The sequence below is a fragment of the Gigantopelta aegis genome, unplaced genomic scaffold (assembly GCF_016097555.1).
Source record: "Gigantopelta aegis isolate Gae_Host unplaced genomic scaffold, Gae_host_genome ctg3054_pilon_pilon:::debris, whole genome shotgun sequence".
NCBI lineage: Eukaryota > Metazoa > Mollusca > Gastropoda > Neomphalida > Peltospiridae > Gigantopelta > Gigantopelta aegis.
The window spans coordinates 3057-25536 of record NW_024533156.1 but is presented as its reverse complement, the minus strand read 5'-3'; the positions used below and the strand labels follow the sequence as shown (position 1 = coordinate 25536).

Below are 22480 nucleotides of genomic sequence, written 5' to 3'. Positions count from 1 at the left end.
AAGCACTCTATAACTCCATAAATACTTTTTAAATGGTTTGGCCAATTCTTGATTTTTCCCTTGATTTTAGTGTGTTTAAAATTAGCCTAAGATGATATGTAGTGAGATCACTTGAAAACCTTTAATGAACTTACCTTTAGTGATTGCTAAGTAATTGATTATGCTCGTAGCCTCTAAAATAAGTCAAGAGATTCATTATATTAAATTTTCCATTTCTTGTAGGAGAAAAGGCATTATTATTAATTATCAAAACAATATTTATTTGAACATAACTTCATTTATGGTGTTGCAATGTAATTGACCTTAACCTTAAACTTTAGGTTTTTAAGATTTCAAAGTTTCTGTTCCAAATATGAAAGTTGGATTGTATAAAGAGGTATATACGACTGCTTTATTCATTTTATTATATACTTATTACTTTTAACTAATAACCATTGTTTAATTTCCATCCAATATCAGCAAGTTTTACAAAAAATAACTTTTCTACTAAGGGATTCTTTTTCTTTGATCATTTCTAAATTCAAACTACAGACTATATATAGTCCATACTTTTTAAAAAAAGATTGAAATTTGTGTCAAGTCATCAAACCACACGAAGTTAGGAGTTATAGGTCCTTGTTAATATTACTGTTCTTAAATGTTGCATTAATTTTTTATAATTATATGTTTTACTAGTAGATGTACATGAATTTCTTTAATATTTTAACAGATTTAACAAGATCTCTGAGCACAAAACAATTATTTCCTTAACAAGAACCTTTATAACTAACTTCATAAAAAAAAAAATAATTTTGTTACCTGTCATCTTGCAACTGGGCCACTTTTTAATAACAAGACTGTGAACTAAAAAGTTGAGAATTGCATGGATCAAGTCATCAAGTGACTTGAAAATTTTTATGAAGTTAGAATTTCGTATTTGGCTGTTCATAAAATGTTATTATGTATAAGTGAAGGAAATGATATAGTGCATTATAGCTATATAACTATCTATATAACCAAACATGAACTTCTTACGACCACTTATATCAGTATTGGGTAAGTCACCAGAACTGTTTTGAGTGCTGCTTTGTAAGACACAGTCTGCCTTTTAGAAAGAGCTGCGAATAAAGTACACTTTTAATCTAGCATATCATTATTATTTTTACATAAACAACATTAAAGCCTTTGAAATCTTCAAAATCTTAGTTTAGATTCTGAAATCTCGCAGAAAATTATGCTTAAGCATTTAATGGGCGAATTAGTTCTCCTTTGCTATCTTCACCATTAAAATTAATTATTGTTAATAATTATTAATAGGCGTGGTGGTAATTAAGTGTGAAACATGGCTGCAAGAAGTCTTTTATTAAATATCATAGTTTGGTCAGTAGTCAATGTATTTATTATATATGAATATGCTCCATTATAATTTAGGTCACTAAAAGTTGTCTGAGACGAGCTTTTCATAGAAGTTCTGTTAGATATAGTGATTCCACTAAGTCTAAGGTAGGTTATGAAACATTATATAACCATATATACTAAAATTATATAATGGATGATAGTTAAGTCACTAACTATGTATAATAGACAAAAGCAAACAGTTTTATATTTCACAGATCTTTGTTTTACTAATGCCCTTAATTTCTATGCAGTGTTTAGAGTATCAGTATTTGAACACTGTACTTTAATGGGAATTTAAATCTATACACCAGACCCTAATCTTTAAACTTTGGAACCTAAATGTATTAATTTCACATCAAACTATGACACCATTACCAGCACTCTAGACACTGTCAGATTTTTACCTCTAAACAGTGACATTATACAGATTATGATGCTGATTATATGGAGTTATATAACTAGTCATTTGTTTTGCTATATAGTTCAAAGGTCAATACACTGTTGTTGATCACACATATGATGCAGTTTGTGGTTGGAGCTGGAGGAGCTGGACTACGGGCTGCTTTTGGTCTGGCATCACAAGGATTTAAAACTGCCTGTATCACTAAATTATTTCCCACACGATCACACACCGTAGCAGCACAGGTAACCTATGTAATGATTACAAGTGTTATAATTTGAGTCTCTCTCTGTCTCTATCTCTGTTTCTCTCTCTGTGTCTCTGTGTCTCTGTCTCTGTCTCTCTGACTCTATCTCTCTGTCTCTGTCTGTCTGTCTGTCCTGTCTGTCTGTCTGTCTGTCTGTCTGTCTGTCTGTCTGTCTCTCTCTGTCTCTCTCTCTGTCTCTCTCTCTCTCTCTCTCTCTCTCTCTCTCACTCACTCACTCACTCACTCCAGGGAGGTATCAATGCTGCTCTAGGCCATATGGAAGAAGATAACTGAAATGCATATGTATGATACTGTTAAAGGCAGTGATTGGTTAGGAGATCAAGATGCTATACATTATATGACAGAACAAGCTACAGAATCTGTTATTGAGGTATTGTCATAAACAACACAACAGTATACCAGTATGCATGTACATTAGTGTGTAGTGCTTTAAAGTCACACCCCATGTGTTCAGCTGTAAGCCAATCATACATTACCACTAGTATAATATATTATGGTCTACATCTTGTCTCTTTGTGTAGTTGGAAAATTATGGGATGCCGTTTAGTCGCTTGGAAAATGGACGTATTTATCAGCGAGCTTTTGGCGGTCAAAGTTTGAACTATGGTAAAGGAGGTCAGGCTCATCGATGTTGTTGTGTGGCTGATAGAACAGGTCATTCTTTGCTGCACACTCTTTTATGGACAGGTAGTCTCAGATTGATGGATGGATGGATGATGGATGGATAGATGGATGTATGATAGATGGACATATGGATGTTGGGATGGATGGATTAAGTTAAAGAAAAAAATGACTGGACAATCTTCATTTTTTATCTCTTTAGTCTTTACGATACAATACACAATATTTCATTGAATATTTTGCTCTGGATCTTATTATGGATGATGGTGTTTGTCGAGGTGTCATTGCTATGAACATGGAAGATGGATCCTTGCACCGTTTTAAAGCAATTAATACTATTTTAGCAACTGGGTAAAAAATTGATTGTAATTAACTAGATAATAACTTAATCTAGTTTCCAACTTTCCTAAATAGTTAACATTCTAGTTTTTGATAAAATTCGTGGACTTGTAAGGTGTTTTGAACGGTACAAACCATTTCTCTTTACCTCACTTCTAGCCAGAGTTATAACACAAGTTCAGTGTTCATTATGAACATGAAACAGAATATATAATAACTTTTTAAATATGTTAGTAATAATTTAACTTCTTTAACTATTGAAAAGATAGCCTCTCTATTATATTTCTGAGGCTACATATCTACACACACACACACACACACACAACGTAATGTAGGATTCAGTAACATTAACATCATTAATACAATTCTTAGTTTTCTCAATGCATGTCTATGTATCACTTTCTTTTTTCTAGAGGATATGGCCGTGCCTATTTTTCATGTACCTCAGCTCATACATGTACTGGAGATGGTACAGCTATGATCACAGAGCAGGATTAGTTAACGAAGACATGGAATTTGTCCAATTTCATCCAACAGGTACTCTTGACCATTCTGGTTTATAGGGTTCACTATGAGTAATGTAGGCCAATGAGTATAGTAATGTTGGGTCCATAATAATAAAGTTTTACTATAAACTTGGCTTATTTCCATGCACCAGATAACTTTATATATGTAAGTATATGTAGATTTATTTATATTGATAAAGTTTGTTTATTCGACATAATGAAAGTGTACAGGAACGTATGATATATCAACCAAAACTGTTTTAAAAGATCACACAAAATTCTTAAGATTGTCCTATGAAGAAATGTATTATTTATGTCTATTGCGTATTATAATAATTATATATATATATAAATTATGTTAATTGTTTTGCAGGTATTTATGGAGCTGGGTGTCTGATTACTGAAGGTAGTCGAGGTGAGGGAGGATATCTTCTTAATAGTGCTGGAGAGAGATTTATGGAGCGATATGCACCTACTGCTAAAGACTTAGCTTCTCGAGATGTTGTCTCACGATCAATGACTATTGAGATCAGAGAGGAAGGTGAGAAGTTGTTAGTACTTGATAGTACAAGAGAGAAAAGAAGTGAGAGTTGTTTTTTTGATTAGAATGTGTTTTGTTTGATGTTATCATGACAACATATGGTATACATTGCCTTTTAGTTCACATAGACCAACTACTTGTAATATCTTGTAATGAGTTGTTGTTTTGTGCCATATATGTTCTAATTATAAGAAAGGTCAGTGTCAAATTTGTCATTTCTACTTTAGGGGGTGTGGTCCCGAGAAGACCACGTTCATTTACAGTTATCTCATCTTCCACCTGAGGTAACCTTAACCTGTTATCACTTGTTTAATTCCTATAGTGGTTTAACAGGTCTTAGCAACTCGCTTACCAGGAATCTCTGAGACTGCTCAAATATTTGCTGTGTTGATGTAACTCGTGATCCTATACCAGTATTACCAACTGTGCATTACAATATGGGTGGAGTCCCTACTAATTATAAAGGACAGGTATAATTATGAGCATGATTATAGTTGTACACATCACCATGGTTGCTTAGCAACAACATGTGACCCACTAGTATAAAAGCTATACTTTGTCAATGACATCACTACTGTTGCTAAGCAATATCATGTGACCCAATCATAAAATACATGTCCTTATTAGGAGCTTTGGAATGTAGTAGTACATTACTCCAATGCTATCATAACTGTTTGTGTGGGAGCAACTACATAATCAAGACCTTAGTACATACATAGAAATACTAGGAAAAAACTTCCTGTGGATTCTAGGTACATCCACTAGTGGCAACAGCTTAAGGTCAAAGGACATCTTTTAATCCTTCAAAAGTAGAGAATTGTATTGCTAAAAAAATTTTGAGCTTCTTTCAATTATTTGATTGTAGATAAATTTGTTTTATTTCCCATTAGATTATTTTTAAGTTCAAATACTTTCAATATTAGTAAAAGTCAAACAGACTATACTCCAAAATAACTCACTAATGACATGTTTTCTCTGAACAGGTGATCCAATATGACCCCTTCAAAGGAGGCGACTACATTGTACCTGGACTCCTATTCAGCAGGAGAAGCTGCCTGTGCCTCTGTCCACGGACTAACAGATTAGGAGCCAATTCACTGCTTGATTTGGTGGTGTTTGGACGAGCTTGTGCTCTGACTATAGGAGAATTACATCTACCTGGCGAGTCCCCACCAGAAATGAAAGAAGTATGTTTGTATGCTACATATATTGTGTATTGTGTGACACTCTAGGATGCAGGTGAAGCATCTGTGGCAAATATTGATAATCTGTTGTTCTCAGAGGGTTCTGTATCAACTGCTGAACTTAGACTCAATATGCAGAAGGTATTTGACTTTTTTTACTTCATAGCATCTTTTCTGTTGTTTTTTTAGTTGATGCAAAATCATGCTGCAGTGTTTAGAACTAAAGAGCTCCTTCAAGAAGGCATTGAAAAATTGAATACTGTAGCTGATGAAATGTCAAATGTGAAAGTTAGTTTTTTAGTTTTAAAAAATTATGCTCCTGTCATTAAATCTATTATGATTTTGTCCAAGGTTTTTGACAAAGGGTTGATCTGGAACAGTGACCTAATAGAGACACTTGAGCTACAAAACTTGATGCTTAATGCTTTGCAAACTATCTACTCAGCTGAAGCTAGAACAGAGTCTCGAGGAGCACACCATAGAGAAGATTTTGAAGTTAGTAAGCTTTATATTTCCAATGACTTTAGCTTAATTGTCATTTAGCATCGAGTTGATGAATATGATTATAGTAAACCTACTGAAGGCCAAAAGAAATTGGCATTTTCTGAGCACTGGCGTAAACATACATTGTCTTCAATGCCTGACAATAAACAGGTAATTGGATTATTATGTCTATCCACTTCATTATTTTTTTATAGGTAAAATTAGAATATCGACCTGTTATTGATCATACTCTCGATGAAGAGGAATGTCCAAGTGTTTCCGCCAACTATCAGAGTTTATTAGATATAAGAGACCATTTATGCAGACTGTGTTAAAGTTGTTTTAAAGATTACAAGTTAATAACCACTGTTGCTATTAATTACTATTCATAATGATTACACGTGATGTTTAGATGACGTACAAGATGGTTACTATAGTATTGCTATGGAAACCGTTGTCGTTAATATTGTAATAAAATGAGAATCCATGGTAACGATGACGTCTTCGGAGAGATCATTCAAAAAGTCGACCACGCCGCCAACCTGACTATAACATTACTTTCTTGTCTTTCTATTTTTGGGCTGATTTCTAATCTATAAAAGAGAAACAAAAATGTCGGAAAAAGAAACTCTCGTCAGTAAGGCAAAGCTAGCAGAACAAGCTGAACGTTATGATGACATGTCTGAAGTAAGCCCATTATTAATTCAAGATATTGACAATTTTTAATATTGCCTCTGTTTGTAGTTAATGAAGGAGGTAGTCGGAAAGGGAAATGGTAAACTAACTGCCGAGGAAAGAAACTTGTTATCGGTGGCCCTACAAGAATGTCGTGGGTGCTCGACGTTCTTCATGGAGGGTGATCTCTAGTATTGAACAAAAGTCCAGTGACAAGGAGTGGAAAGCACAAATTGCTAGAGATTACAGAGTAAAGATAGAAGAAGAATTAGACAAAATATGCAATGACGTTTTGGTAAGGTTCATTTTCATCCTTGCTCAGAACTATTACTAGAATACTGTAATTGTAAGGCTTGTGTATTTATTCATTTTGATAATTCAAACCTTATAGGATCTCTTGGATAAAACCTAATTGATGCTGATACAGAAGATTCTGAAGCTGGAGTCTTTTATCTTAAAATGAAAGGAGACTATTATCGTTACTTAGCGGAAGTCAAGACTGATGATGATAAAAAGGCAAGATAATAATTTTAAGAGATGTCATGATTTTCTTTTTTCTAAAGAGGTTGTGACAAAGTCATCGGACGCTATGAAAAGGCCATGGAAGTGGCACAAAAGTTGGCACCTACTCATCCAATTCGTCTTGGTCTTGCCCTGAATTACTCTGTTTTCTATTATGAGATTAATAATGTACCTGACAAAGCATGTGAATTAGCTAAAAAGGTGTGTTCTTTGTTATTATTTTGTTAACGAGATCAAGTGTTGTGGTTTAGGCATTTGATGATGCTATTGCTGAATTAGATTCTCTGCAAGACAGTTCTTATAAGGATAGCACTCTAATTATGCAACTTCTCCGAGATAATTTGACGGTAACAGTGATGATGATTTTCGTGATTATTTTCTGATTTTTTTATAGCTGTGGACATCAGATGTTGGCCCGGGTGAGCCAGATGATGACAATGAGAATCCATGAGAATCTTATTGTGGTGGACCTCTTTAACAAATAATAATTTAAAATGCTGTTGGTGTGATTTAACTAGAATTTCTAATTTCTTTTCTTTGTTCATTAATTATACTTCATTATGTTAATAATAGCATCGTTATGTATAATTCTAAATGTATCCACTATTAACTCCCAGGATTATTGCGGTTAGTCGCTATGGTGATTGTCATGACAACAGGTTGACGTCAAATTGTAAAAATTAAACAGACCTCGTTTTGAATCGTATTTCATTTTTTAGCCAGGTGAAAAAACAATCTTCGTTAATCACCCCTATGGGCGGACGTTAGTATGAATGTAGAGAAAAGCCAAACTGGCAGAACAAGCAGAAAGATATGATGATATGAAAAGGTGATATAAATAAAAGTTGTGTAAGAGTAAATTTTATTTTCATAATTAATTTAGCTAATGAAGGAATATACTGAGAAAAAAGCGGGCTTAAGTAATGAAGAAAGAAATCTCTTATCCGTAGCATACAAGAACTTAGTTGGGGCACGTCGATCTGCCTGGAGAGTTATTTCAAGTCTTGAGCAAAAAGATTCTGGCAAGAAGAAAGAACAATGTGGAGACTATCGAAAATCTATTGAGAAAGAGTTGCAAGAAATCTGTGAAGAAGTTTTAGTAAGGTGTCATATTATAAAGTTAGTTTATCTCTCCCTTTCTTCGCTTAGAAACTTCTTGATGAATACTTAATTCCATCTGCTGATAATGTAGAGGGAGATGAGGACACGAAAACGGAGGCGGGCTGTTTTTTATTTAAAAAATGAAAGGAGATTATTATCGATATTTAGCTGAAATTGCTTCTGAAGAAGAAAGACAAAGTAAGTATTAGGCAGGAGTGTATTACGTTGTATTGATCAGCAATTATTTTGTATCACTACAATTTAAAGAAGTATCATTAAAAAATTCATGATATAAAATACTTGTAGACAAATCCTTGTAGTTTTTATTATGGACATATTGACTAGTGTTAGTCTGTTACTACAATACACTTCTAACCTTGATGTTATTGGACTTGTATTCATTTCTAAAAGTAGTTTCTTCCTCACTATCCAAATTTTGTAGTTGTGATTTACAAAAAAATAAAACAAAAATATACTTGATTTATACACTAGCTTTAATTAACTTGATAAAATAGGATTTTTTTTGGTAGACTAGTTGTTATAAAGAAGGGAATTATCTAACTAACTTTGCATAGGGAGGAACACAGTAGAGATAACAAGCCTAGTGTTAACTAATTTGTTTACAAGTCACCTTTCATTAGTATTGTCAGCTCTAGGAGTAATATGTTTCTGTATGTCAAATATTCACTCCTTCATGTATAGAAACCACTGATCACTCTTCTGATTCTTACAAAGAAGCTCATGAGAAAGGTAAGGTTTTTCTTGATAGCATGTTTGATTTTGTCCATATGTACAACCGCTCTCCCCTAACTGCAGCATGTCAATTTTGAAAGTGCCTCTAATACGTTTGATTTAACTCTATACATGCACTTTGATGTTAAGCATTGGCCATTGATGTTGTTTCTGTTTGTAAAATAACTTGTGTAAAATTTATCTTTGCATTTGTTTATTTGTTTATTTACATATAAAACATACTATAAACAATATTTTGAATTCTTTTTTTAATTTTAGCTCAAACAACCTGCCGCCAACAAATCCCATACGATTAGGATTGGCTCTTGTAATTTTTCTTGTGTTTTACTTTGAAATTGCAACAAACCTGAAGAAGCATGTAAACTTGCTAAAAACAGTTAAGTCTTATAATTTTGATATTCGTTTTGATATGCTTTGCCATAGACTTTTGATGAGGCTATCAGTCAACTGGACACTTTGAATGGAAAGTAACTACAAAGATAGTACATTGATTCTACAATTACTGGCTAGATACCTTGGGACAGTATGTTGATATATCTTTATATTGTTTATGACCTATTCTTGATAGCTTTGGACCACTGATCAAGCTGATGATACCCAGGATGAAGATCAATAGAAAAATGCCGTGTTTTCTTTTTGTGTTTCTCAAGCCATACTTAGGTCCATATCAGTCTAGTAGAGTTTAACAGACATATCTTGAAGTTTTTTTTCTTTTTGACATACACCAATTTTAATTGTTCAACAATGAGTTGTGACGTCATTAATATTAATTTTTATTGCGTAGGAGTTGTGGTGTTAATTATTACATTATTTAGTATTCCACGTACTTATCCTCAAGGGCTGGTCTTTTTAGGTTTTGTGTTTAGTAAGGAGAGAACGATATAATTCAAAATGGATCCACTGAATTTTGAAACTTATGATTTTGACAGTTGTATTGAAATGGCCAAGTTAGCTGAACAGGCAGAGCGATTTGATGACATGAAAGAAGTAGGTTGAATGCGATGTACGAAAACATAACGGAATCATTTTGTTAGCGACCCTGTAATAATTTTATTTATCTTGTACTTGTGATTCGACTACAAATTGAGAGCGATTATGTTTAATAAATTGTAGTAATGAATCGAGAGAGAAAAAGAATCAACTGAATTTTCCTTTAATAGACTATAATATTACAGAGACTACCACTGTGCCTGGTATTCGTAACTTTGACCCAATGCATACTATTGATCTATTCTATTTTGATTGTCCTAATACAAATAAGCTATGTTAGGGTATAGTAACATTTTAATAACATCTTACTAATATAAATTGTGAGATTTATCTCACCTTTTTTTTCATTTTCTGAAGTGTTATATTATTAATATTTTGATAGCACTCCTTTTAAACATCTTTTAGGTCAATGAAACTGTGTGTTAAATTGTGCTGATAGTGAATTAAAACCAGATAATAGAATCTACTTTCTGTAGGCTTTTAAGAATGTAGTCGGTTAGTCGTCGAAGCAGCCTGGAGAGTTATATTGAGCATAGAAAGCAAAGGCAGGTCCTGACAACAAAACACTTTTTAATGAATACAAACTACAATTCGATCAGAATTACAACAACATTGTATGGAAATTATAGTGAGGTATATTATATGATATAATTGAGGCTATATATGCTCTTATTTATTTTATATTAGACATTATTAGATCAGAAAATTCTCAAAAATGATGCTTATAGCAATTCTCCTGAAGCTGAAGTATTTTTCTTAAGATGAAAGGGATTATTATCGTTACATTACTGAAGTAACTCTCGGGAGAGATCACAAGATGAGAAGACAGGTTTGTCCAATATAATATTCAAGTCAAGACATACTGGTTACTTATATTAGGCATAGGAATTTTTTAATTTTGTATAAAATTATTATGAAAAAAATATTGTTCTTATTTACATATAATTCTTGTATTGGTCTTAAGCAAGTGGACTTGTTATTTAATTCAATGGGTGTGGTTATAGGGTGTGGTTCATCGGCCTTTTTGCCTCAAAGCTCCTATTTTATTCAGATTCCAGTTTAAAGCACAATTACTTTAGCTGTTTTGGCCCAAATATATAGTAGTGTCCTAAAGTCCATGTGGGTGTGTAATTGGAATCCACACTTGTGTCTAATTAAGAGCTATTAAAGGATACTACTGATAATAAATTCCTAACAAGACACATATACATATATATATAACATACTGTCTTGATTGATAAGGGTTTGCCTTGCGCAGTAAAAGGTTAGATTTAATGATAAATGTGAGTTTATATCTTAGGGTTGTACAGAATATAATAGTTCTGTATACTTAGCTTTTAATTTAGAGTCTTGATCTCATTCACTTTCTTACTCTTACTAGACACCTTGTGTGCATTTTATGCTCTTTTAATTGTTTTAAAGTGTCTCCTCTTGTTTCTTTCATTGCTATCACTAAAATTAATGTTGAGTAACGTATTTTCTGTGGAACCAACTAAACACTTGTTCTTGCATACCTGTTGTTTTAAAGTTCTTAGAAAGCAATTAGTGCATTTCTAAATATGAATGAACCACATCTAAATTTTAAAATTAAGGTAAAATTTTGCTGTACTGTTGCTGTGGTGACGCTCAGCAATGAATCATAAACTTATATTATAACATTACCTGATTTTATGATCTCTCTCTTGTCTAGATAAGTCAAAGAAGCCAATGAGGCATATAGCAGTGCAAAGGACATTTGCTGTAAGTAAATTGGATCCTATAGATCCTATTCGACTTGGTCTGCACTCAATTATTCTGTGTTTCACTATGAAATCATGGAAGACCCACTTCAGCTTGTGATCTGGCTAAACAGGGTGCAAAAATAAATACATTTATTTCATTGTGTGACGGAAGAAATTTCCTTTCTAATTCTATATTATATATTACTTTGTCCAGCTTTGTACTAGGTTGTATCAGTGAAAGGAAGAGTTCTTTTTTTTCTTTGCCCAATTACATGAGTACACAGGTTATGCTTTGTTTGATAAGAGAATAGAATTAAAAACTAATAACATCTTGATATTTTTAAGCGTAAAAATAGATAGTATCTTTTTTTTTTAGATTATAATGAAGTTTTCAATGTTTGATTCTATTGATATTGATGGAATGTCTAAATTTTGTATAGGCTTTTGATGATGCCATTTCTCATCTGGACAGCTCTAACGAAGACACATACAAGGATAAGTGCTCTTACGCTTCAACTTCTTCGTGATAACCTCACTGTAAGATATATTGACCCACTCATCTCTGATCACTTGAAAAAACTCATGACCTTGTCATGTTATTTGACCATAATTTTCCATTGTTTTTGTTTTTGGATACCATTTTATTGCATGTTCCTTCCTCCTTTGTAAGGAAGGTTATATGTTACCAACTATAATGTTTGTTATTTATATATCTATTGTTTAGCTTTGGACAGGGCGGACAAAGATGATTAAAACACAATAAGCATAACAATTGTATTTACATTCAAGATCTGCCAGTAGTATTTTTGGAAAAACTCATCTTTTTTATAACTAGTCAATATTAATAGGATCTATTTTTTGGTATTAGTTTTTTATATTAATCATTTTAATAACTATTCTGTGGTATTATTTTTCTTTTAATGACATCTCATCAGTGACCACAATTAGTCATTTTTATCAAGTCAATCTTAAAAATAATGTATTTTTGCAAGAAAACAAAATGTATTTACCAATCAACTATTCATATGCGACTTGTAATGCAAAACGTTAGCATGATTGAGTCTCTTAATTTTCAGATATAACTTAGGTGTGATAGGTTGATACTTCTCTTGGTTGATGTAACAATGACTTATGATATTTACTAATACCATTTTTTTCAATTTCAATTGAGCCTGTGACAAGTGTTTGCAATATTGCCTAATTTTGTTGAAATCTCTTAATCGAATTGACAAACTTGTACGACCTTGCTATTTGGATATATGGCTTTTATTTGTTTTCTGTCAATTAAGACTTGTGAGTTGCTATACAAACAAAACAGCTGTTACATTGAGAATTTCAATTAATAATAACATTTACAAGACAAACATGACATCCTATTTAAAATAGCTATGTATAAAACAATTAATTATGGTAGTAGAGTAGAAGTATGAATCACGGATGGATAGATTACAAGGCCCTCCCCCAATATAATCGTATAATACAACCCATCGCTTTGCAACATATTTTGGTCGCCCTTACTATCTTTAAAACTTCGAGAGATCTTATCGACTGCAGTCTATCTTGGTATGCTGTTCACACACAGACCTCGAAAAGAACAAAGAAGGTGAGATGATATCAGTTGTAGTATTTGTTATGTGCGTAGTTCTTTAGTCGTATGATTCTAGTGTTGGGAGTAACAAATAAACTGTGTATATTAGTAACGAATATTTGTAGTATAACCTTGGAAATGTTGTGATCTTTTTAGTTAAGAAAACAATACTACAAATAAACTTATGTTTTGATTTTAGTGTAATAGCTAATATTTTAAAAGGTATCATTGTAATATACATTTGAACCAATGGATTTACAAATTCTCCATACTTAAAGTTTTTATTTATCATATGACACATTATATCTCATTCCCGTATTCCAAACTCTACCTGTTGTCTACGAAATGAAAACTAACAATCCCTCTAGAATTATCAAAGATAGAGAAGACCCCAGTAACATAGTGGGATTACTCTAGACTTATAACTATAGACACTCCATTGCTAACCAAACTATGTCTGGTCTTTTCAACATCTCAAAGTCAAAACATAATATTTCATGACATAATTGTAAGAACCAAGTGAATTGTTTTACACAGTGGAAAGGTGTTGTCAAGTACAGTATATATATAAAATATTATAGTAATAGAAATCTTATCTCTTTAATAAAAGTAAAGTAAAATATTAAGGATTCCTTTTGCATTCCACTAGCCACTTGTTTGTATTTACATTAAGTGTATATTAGTAGTAGAAGGTATAAATTATCAAAATATGTCATAGTATAATAGTTAACATGCTATATACCTCCTGCTGTGTTAATGATGTAATTAACACTAATTGTAGTAGTATCAAAGATCGTTAAGAATAGGCTTACCTTCAATGATGATTTGTTTTAATTGTATTTATAAATAATGGAAACAATATCCTTTGATTAATTTAATGACCTCTATTGTGATAGTCATTGCTCACTAGCTATGTTGTTAGTATAATCTTTCTCCAAAAAAGGTAAAAAGAAGGAAGATGTATTACTACAGATATCATTCTTACAATAATGACCAGTGGAGACTGTTCCATGTTGTGTAAATATCTGCTAGGATATTATGATTGTAATACTTGATGTGAAATTAAATTCATACATTAACAAATGTTGTCTTGTTTTATTTTATAAGAATTTAAACATGCATTAAACGTTTTAGCGTTGTCTGAGATGATCTTGCAAAGGAAAAGTCTCTTGCTATGAATCTCCTGAGCACTGTACTAGAAATGCTGTAGTCTGGACTAAAGAAATGGAAAACTTACAATTGACAATACACTTAATTATTGCTTCATCAGCAGTACAATACATAGATTGTTGCTCATTGTATTCTGTAGTGCTGACTACACAAAATTTTTGGTAATACTAGTATTTGATGAAAAACAATATTGTCTCTTTGTAAACTCCCACACTAATAATTAAAGTCATTGATTGGTAATATATATATTCCAGGGGGCCATGCACTAGTTGTTTTGTGTTGGTAATATTGTAGGGGGGCACAGCTAGTTGTTTGTGTGTTGGTAATATTATAGGGGAGGAGTATAATATGAACTTCACAATGTATTTTATAGTGGTCATAAAAATAGTCAAGTTAGAATTACTGGAACAATAGCCAACACTTTGATGAGCATGTAATAATTAATTATTTTGTCATTATATTGGTATTCCAAAGTATGATGAAATATTGGACTAAATGATGTATTATAATGAAGAATCTCTCTCTCACACAACACACAGATATCAATAACTAATTGGATTATTGTTGTACTTCTTGTTTCGTATTCCATCATTAATGTTCAAGCACAAATAAGCTTTAGTGGTTCTGGAGCTGGTGGTAGTGGAGAGGGAAATGATTCAAATAATTCACTAGTAGATGCATCCCCTACTCCATCTATCATGCCATCATCATTATCCATTGAGACAACTATTAATATGTCCTCAACTGAAGTCATATTATCATCATTCTCAATAATGGAAAACCTCTACCTCTACAGTTGTATAGAAGCTCTGCTTCTGTGATAGAAAGTTCTTCTGTGATAGAAAGTTCTTCTTCTGTGATAGAAAGCTTTCTTCTGTGATAGAAAGTTCTTCTTGCTAGTGTTCTACTGTGATAAAGCTCTTCTTCTTTCTGATAGAAAGTTCTTCTTCTATGATAGAAAGTTCTACTGTGATAGAAAGTTCATCTATGATAGAAAGTTCTTCATCTGTGATAGAAAGCTCTTCTTCTGTGATAGAAAGTTCTTCGATCTGTGATAGAAAAGTTTCTTCTTCTGTGATAGAAAGTTCTACTGTGATAGAAAGCTCTACTCTGTGATAGAAAGTTCTTCTTCTGTGATAGAAAGCTCTTCATCTGTGGTAGAAAGCTTCTTCTGTGAAAGAAAGTTCTTCATCTGTGATAGAAAGCTTCTCTTCTGTGATAGAAAGCTCTTCTTCTGTGATAGAAAGTTCTTCTTCTGTGATAGAAAGCTCGTCTTTTGTGATAGGAACCTTTCATCTGTGATAATTGAATTGAGTTCAACTATAATGCAAAGTAGTACTAGTACTTTTGTTGATATACCATTATCATCAAATACACCTACAACTACATCTGTAAGTTATGTTGTTATAGATTTAACTACTCTGTAACTAGAATGGTAGCTATCCTAGGTCACTATTATAGTTTACTAGTCTAGAGCTTACTAATGGTTGCTATACTTGGTCACTATGGTAAATACTGATGTTCACTAGTCTAGAGCTTGTTAATAGTAGCCAAGTTGCTATTTCACTAGATACTCTAAAGATATGATATTCATTATATAGGTTGTTACAACTACAGACACTCCCCCAACACCTCCTACTGATGTTACTGAAGCTGGTGTACCTATACTAATAATAGCAGGTGCTAGTAAGGCCTTTTTATTTTTATTATCATAATACTGATATTAATCTGCTGCTGTTGGTGTGACTGTTGTAGAACTAAACGAACGTAAGTCTGTCATCTATTACTAGTACACATATAACAGACAAAATTTATACATGATATATTCCATAAAAATAAAGGACTTTATAAACATATTATTTATTAAACATGACAGCTGAATTATTTACTCAATATATATACAATGGGTTAAATATTTATTGTCATTTATCATGCTGTATTGTTGCTAAGTTACTTATTTATTTATATATTGACTTTCATCCAATTAGGAAACATGTTTGACCATATGGTCCCGATATGAATGCTATGTTAATTGTGCAAACTTGGGGCAACAATAGAACCAGTATTATCTATCAGGTATGTTACTAGAATCTAAGATTTCCACATCCATAAATAACTTGATATGTGCCATATGAACTTAATACATGATTTTATACCAAAAGAAACTCCACCTCTAACCCTGAAGTGTAAGTTTATAATATACTAATAGTATTATATTGCATGGTTCCAATAACAGGGTTAGGTATGCCACTCCAAATATTCCCATAATAATATTTGTTGATTCATACATCATCTATCTGTTGTGACATCTCATTAATCTATTTCTCTGTTCATAATATATGTATCTGTTTATATTAACCACTTCATTACTTTAGAATGAAGGTGATGATTTTCTTAGTCGTATTTCCAGTATTACCAGCAGTATACGAAGCAGTATAGATGGTTTACGAGGCAGTTCAAAACGAAGCAAAGGTTCTAGAGGAGGATCTACAAGAAGTGGTGAAACTTTATTATATCAACCAAGCAGCTAATGAAATTGTTGTGCACGATACACCTGTATGAAAATGACAACAAAATCTAATCAATCTTTGATTATTCTCTCTGTCTCTCTCTGTCTCCCTCATTCATACCATATATGTACATGTATTGAGTTACCAAGTCTATTATCATTTTCATTATAATTTACATGTACATGGTTTTTTTCCAATTCTACAACTAAAAATTTAATAATTATTATTATTACAATACAATTATGTGGCCTGTATTACAGTAGTTATGTTGTAAATTTTTATCTCCAATAAATGATGTGTTGTTTTATTTGTATGAAGCAAAAGTACACAATCTGACAGCAAACAGTTAATGAAATGTATATAACATGTGAAGGAGACAACAAAGTGTATAATCTAGCATTTTTCTGAGTTATATTGAGCATATAAAGCAAGGCAGGTCCTGACAACAAACCACTTCTTCATGAATACAAACATACAATTGATCAGAATTATAACAACATTGTATGGACATTATAGTGAGTTGTTATATAATGATAATTGAGGCTATATATGCTCATATTATTTTGTATATTAGACATTATTACATCAGAAAATACTCAATAATGATGCTTATGACAATTCTCCTGATAATATAACTAGTAACTTAATAATATAACTTTTTATAATTAGTCAATATTAATAGGATCTATTTTGGTAGTTAGTTTTTTATATTAATCATTTTAATAAGTATTCTGTGGTATTATTTTTTCTTTTAATGAGATCTCATCAGTGACCACAATTAGTCATTTTTATCAAGTCAATCTGTTAAAAATAATATATTTTTACAAGTAAATAAAATATATTTACTAATCAACTATTCATATATGACAACTTTTAACTTGCAATGCAAAACGTTCTTTTTATATATTGGATACAGTAAGACATCAGCATGATTGAGTCTCTTTATTTTCTGATGTAACCTAGTTGATACTTCAATTGTCTGCTCATTTTTATTCCTTCTATAAGATGTACTCTTCTGAATATCTAAAATGGGAGAAGTAATCAGGTAACATGTGACGGAACAGTTCATAAGTCTGGGCCAAGTTCTCAACAATACTACAACAGCAAAATGCTTTTCCAAGTTGGCCTTTGCTTTAAGTAATGAATGATTGGATCCCATCAGCACACCTTGGATCATGACCACAAAAATATTTTGTCATTAAATTTGACGTACAACCTTCATGTGACAAGTCAAGACAAGTTTCTAATGATTCATTTTTGTGGGTGGGGTCTATCATTGCTTGTATATGTGGTCTTGAGCTGAAGTGGTAATACAGATAAGATGAAATAAGTCTTGATACCGGCTCACGGACAATAGTAATGTATGTGTAATTGGGTAGTTTGAAATCAATGTGATAGAAGTGTCTAGCGTAGACCAATTTGTTGGTGACTTTTTGTTGCTTTTTGATAAAGTTAGTGACTTGTTGGATGAGTTTTTCGTGCCAATTGAATGCACCACTTGGATTGAAGTGAAGTTTCAGATCATGTTGAGTTTGCAAGTCTTTAAGCAAATCTACAAAAGACGTACTAGCACATTTTGGAATACGTATAAAGAAAACTGTCTTAGGTGTGATAGGTTGACATATAATTTCTCTTGGTTGGCGTAAAAATGATTTATTTTTGATATTTACTAATACCATCTTTCAATTTCAATCGAGCCTGTGACAAGTGTTTGCGAATATTGTCTGAGTTTTGTTGAAATCTCTCAGTCAAATTGACAAATTTGCTACGACTTAAAAGACTTTGGATATTGTTGGTAACATTCATTCTCCATTGGTGTCCAGGACCCCATAATTTATTGTTACACCTTGCTGTTTGGGGATTACGCTTTTAATTGTTTTTCTGTCAATTGAGACTCATGAGTTGCTACACCAAACAAAGAAAAAAAAAAAAAAAAAAAAAAAAAAAAAAAAAAAAAAAAAAAAAAAAAAAAAAAAAAAAAAAAAAAAAAAAAAAAAAAAAAAAAAAAAAAAAAAAAAAAAAAAAAAAAAAAAAAAAAAAAAAAAAAAAAAAAAAAAAAAAAAAAAAAAAAAAAAAAAAAAAAAACAGCTGTTACATGGAGAATTAGAATTAAAAACTATTCCAATTGTAAGGAAACAGCATATGAAAAGGAACTCCACGACATTTACGAGGGATATAAAAAAAAAAAACAAGCATGGCGTCCTAGTTCAAACATTAGTGACCTAGCTATGTATAAATGGAATTGACATAGATTGATAGTAGAATAGAAGTAAGAATGAAATATATGTGGACGAATGGATTGATGGATAGATAACTTACAATAATAATTGTCACGCTCCTTCCTATTACAAGACCCACCTCCTATTATCTTATTAATAGTTATTTAACGTGGTCATAGTCATAACGCCCCTTGCGGTAACTTGAAATCTATCGCTTTGCAAAAAAGAGGCGATTTGGTTCCCTTTACTATCTTTAAAAACTTCGATATCTTATCGATTGCAATCTATATTGCGTGCGTGTTCAAACACAGACCTCGAAAAGAGAAAGAAGAAGGTGAGATGATACAGTTGTAGTATTTGTTGTGTGCGTAGTTCTCAGTCGTATGGTCTAGTGTTGGAGTAACTTGTGTATATTAGTAAAGAATATTTTGTAGTATAACCTTAGAAATATTATGATCTTTTAAGTTAAGAAAACAAATTACAATAAGAATTAAAATATGATGTTGATTTAGTTATATACTAATAAATAACTAATAATTATTTTTAAAAGGTGTCATTGTTGCATTTGAACCAAATACTTTTATAATTCTCAATACTTAAATAGTTTTATCTACCTATGACACGTTAGCCTTGTTCCCATATTCCAACTGTCACTTGTAGTCAAGGAATGAAAGAATCAATACCTTATTAAAGATGGAGGAGACCACCAGTAAATATAGTGGGAGTACTCTAGAGTTATAAGTGATACACATTCCATTGTTAACCAAACTATGTCCAGTCTTTTCAAAGTGCAACATCTCAAAGTCAAACATAATATTTCATGACATAAATGTAAGAACCAAGTGAATTGTTTTACACAGTGGAAAGGTGTTGTCAAGTACAGTAATATATATATAATATATAGTAATAGAAATCTTATCTCTTTAATAAAAGTAAAGTAAAATATTAAGGATTCCTTTTGCATTCCACTAACATTTGGCTTGATGTTACATTAAGTGTATATTTAGTAGTAGAAGGTATAATTATCAAAAATATCATACTATCTAGTTACATGCTATACTACCTCCTGTCGTTAATGATGTAATTAACACTAAATTATAGTAGTATCAAAGATCTGAAGAATAGACTTACCTTCAATGCTGATTTTGTTTTAATTGTATTTATAAATAATGAAACAATGTCCTTTGATTTAATTTAATGACCTCTATTATGATTAGTCATTGTCTCATAGCTATGTTGTGTAGTATAATCTTCTCCAAAAAAGGTAAAAGAAGGAAGATGTATTACTACAGATATCATTCTTACAATAATGACCAGTGGAGAATGTTCCATGTTGTGTACAATATCTGCTAGGATATTATGATTGTAATAACTTGATGTGAAATTAAATTCATACTTAACAAAATGTTCTCTTGTATTGCATTATAAGAATTAAACATGCATTAAAGAATGGACACTTTTACAATAATAATACACAATGACAATTACACTTAAATTAGTTGCTTTATCAACAATACAGTACATGGTTGTACTCATTGTGTTGTGTAATGTTGTTTTGACTACACAAAATTGTTGTAGTAATATGTATAGCTGAGAAAACAATATTGTTCTCTTAGTACTCTCCTACACATAATGATTAAAGTCATTAATTGGTAATATTGTAGGGGGCAGCACTTGTTTTGTATTGGTAATATTGTAGAGGGGCAGTACTTGTTTTTGTATTGGTAATATTATGGCGGGGGGGGGGGGGGGGGGGGGGGGGGCAATAAAATACGAACTTAATAATTTGGTCATAAAAATAATAAAGTTGGTTTTATTCTGGTCATGTGTGGGTTGTGTGTTTGTTTATTAGTCTACCTGTCTCCAAATGTACCTCACCTATTTTCCTGCCTCATATGACATAATTACTGAAGGTTTATTTTATAGTGTCGAATTATGTACTTAATTAGATACATATTTGCAATCACCTTAGTCACAAACAGGCCTCTGTTATCACAAAGAGGCCTCTGTTGGTGATATCATAACCTCACATTTAATTTAGGCAGCTAACATTTACTATAAGGTTTTTTATATATGCAGTCTGTGTAGTGTAAAGGTCAATTGTATCATTAATATGATGGGAGACTTAATTATTTTTAACCATATCAAGTGAAATGTAACATGTTATAATGAGATCAGCTGCCATATTTATATATTGATACTTTATATATGGATGAGTGGGTGGATGACCAATACATATACATAACAGATAAAATAAATGAACTGGTATAGTTATGAGAATATTGAGCTTGTGTTATTAATCATATGGTATGCATAACTTGAAATACTAAACTCATTACACACTGTTCTAATGAACATTCTAACAAATATAAATTATATTTTAACATACCATATAATACCATGGGATATCAAGTAGTAATATCGGGTCGTGTATGTTTTGGAAATTGAATTAACACAACAATGACTCTATCATTTCACATATGATATTACATAAGCAAGGTATTCATTTAATTTTTATTCATAGACTGAGGCTCAATGTTATTCTTACACACAAGGCCATACCTTATCAATGTACATCTTCATAGCTAGTTTACTCCTCTACTGTATATAGCTGACAATGTGATAGTTACTTATTAAGTGTGAAGTGGTATAGCTATCTCATTCACTTAGCAATTGATTTTGTTTCTGCTTTGTTAAGATCTTAGCATTGATCATTATGATGGCCACAATTCTAACCTTCTAAAGCTTAGCAACACTTACAATATGTTGCTATGTTACATGTGTATATGTATATGATAGTAATCTTGGTGTCATGTTTAGTGGTGACTTGAGGCCACCTATAGAGTTGTTTTTGATCAGTTGTAATACATTAATGGACCCACCATGAATTACCAGACTATGTCATGTTGTTATATAATAGTGGTATGTGTAACAGCTGTCAATAGATTTCTAACCTAGTCATATATGTGGACCTTCTAGTGATGTAGTATCTGTATCAATTTAAATACTTTTAATGTAAATTTCTCTAAAATTAATTGTCAACTCTTAGCTAGCTGTAGTAATTATATACTCTTTAGTATGCAACCACAGGAATCTCTTACAAACTTGAACAATACCTTACAAATGTGATAATTAATTAATTACTTCCTTTATTATTGAAACATTGGACTAAATGATGTATTACAATGAAGACTCTCTCTCTCTCTCTCCCTCCCTCCCTCTATCCCTCTCTCTCACACACACAGATGTCAATAACAAACGGGATTATTGTTATACTTATTGTCTTGTATTCTATCATTAATGTTCAAGCGGAAAACATTACTAGTGGTTCTGGAGCGCTAGCTGGAGGTAGTGGAGAGGGAAATGATTCAAGTAATTCAACAGTAGATGCATCCCCTACTCATCTATCATGCCATCATCATCCATCCATTGAGACAACTATTATTGTGTCCTCAACTGAAGTCATATCATCATCATTCTCAATAATGGAAACCTCTACCTCTACAGTTGTG

The 22480-nt window shown here is 31.9% G+C and overlaps 3 pseudogenes; all 3 read left to right on the top strand.

Annotated features, from left to right (window-relative positions):
• Positions 1 to 352: 352 nt before the first annotated feature.
• Positions 353 to 6054, top strand: LOC121391883 (annotated as a pseudogene).
• Positions 6055 to 6331: 277 nt separating this feature from the next.
• On the top strand, positions 6332 to 7367 carry LOC121391882 (annotated as a pseudogene).
• A 143-nt stretch (positions 7368 to 7510) lies between these two features.
• Positions 7511 to 9293, top strand: LOC121391881 (annotated as a pseudogene).
• Positions 9294 to 22480: the final 13187 nt, after the last annotated feature.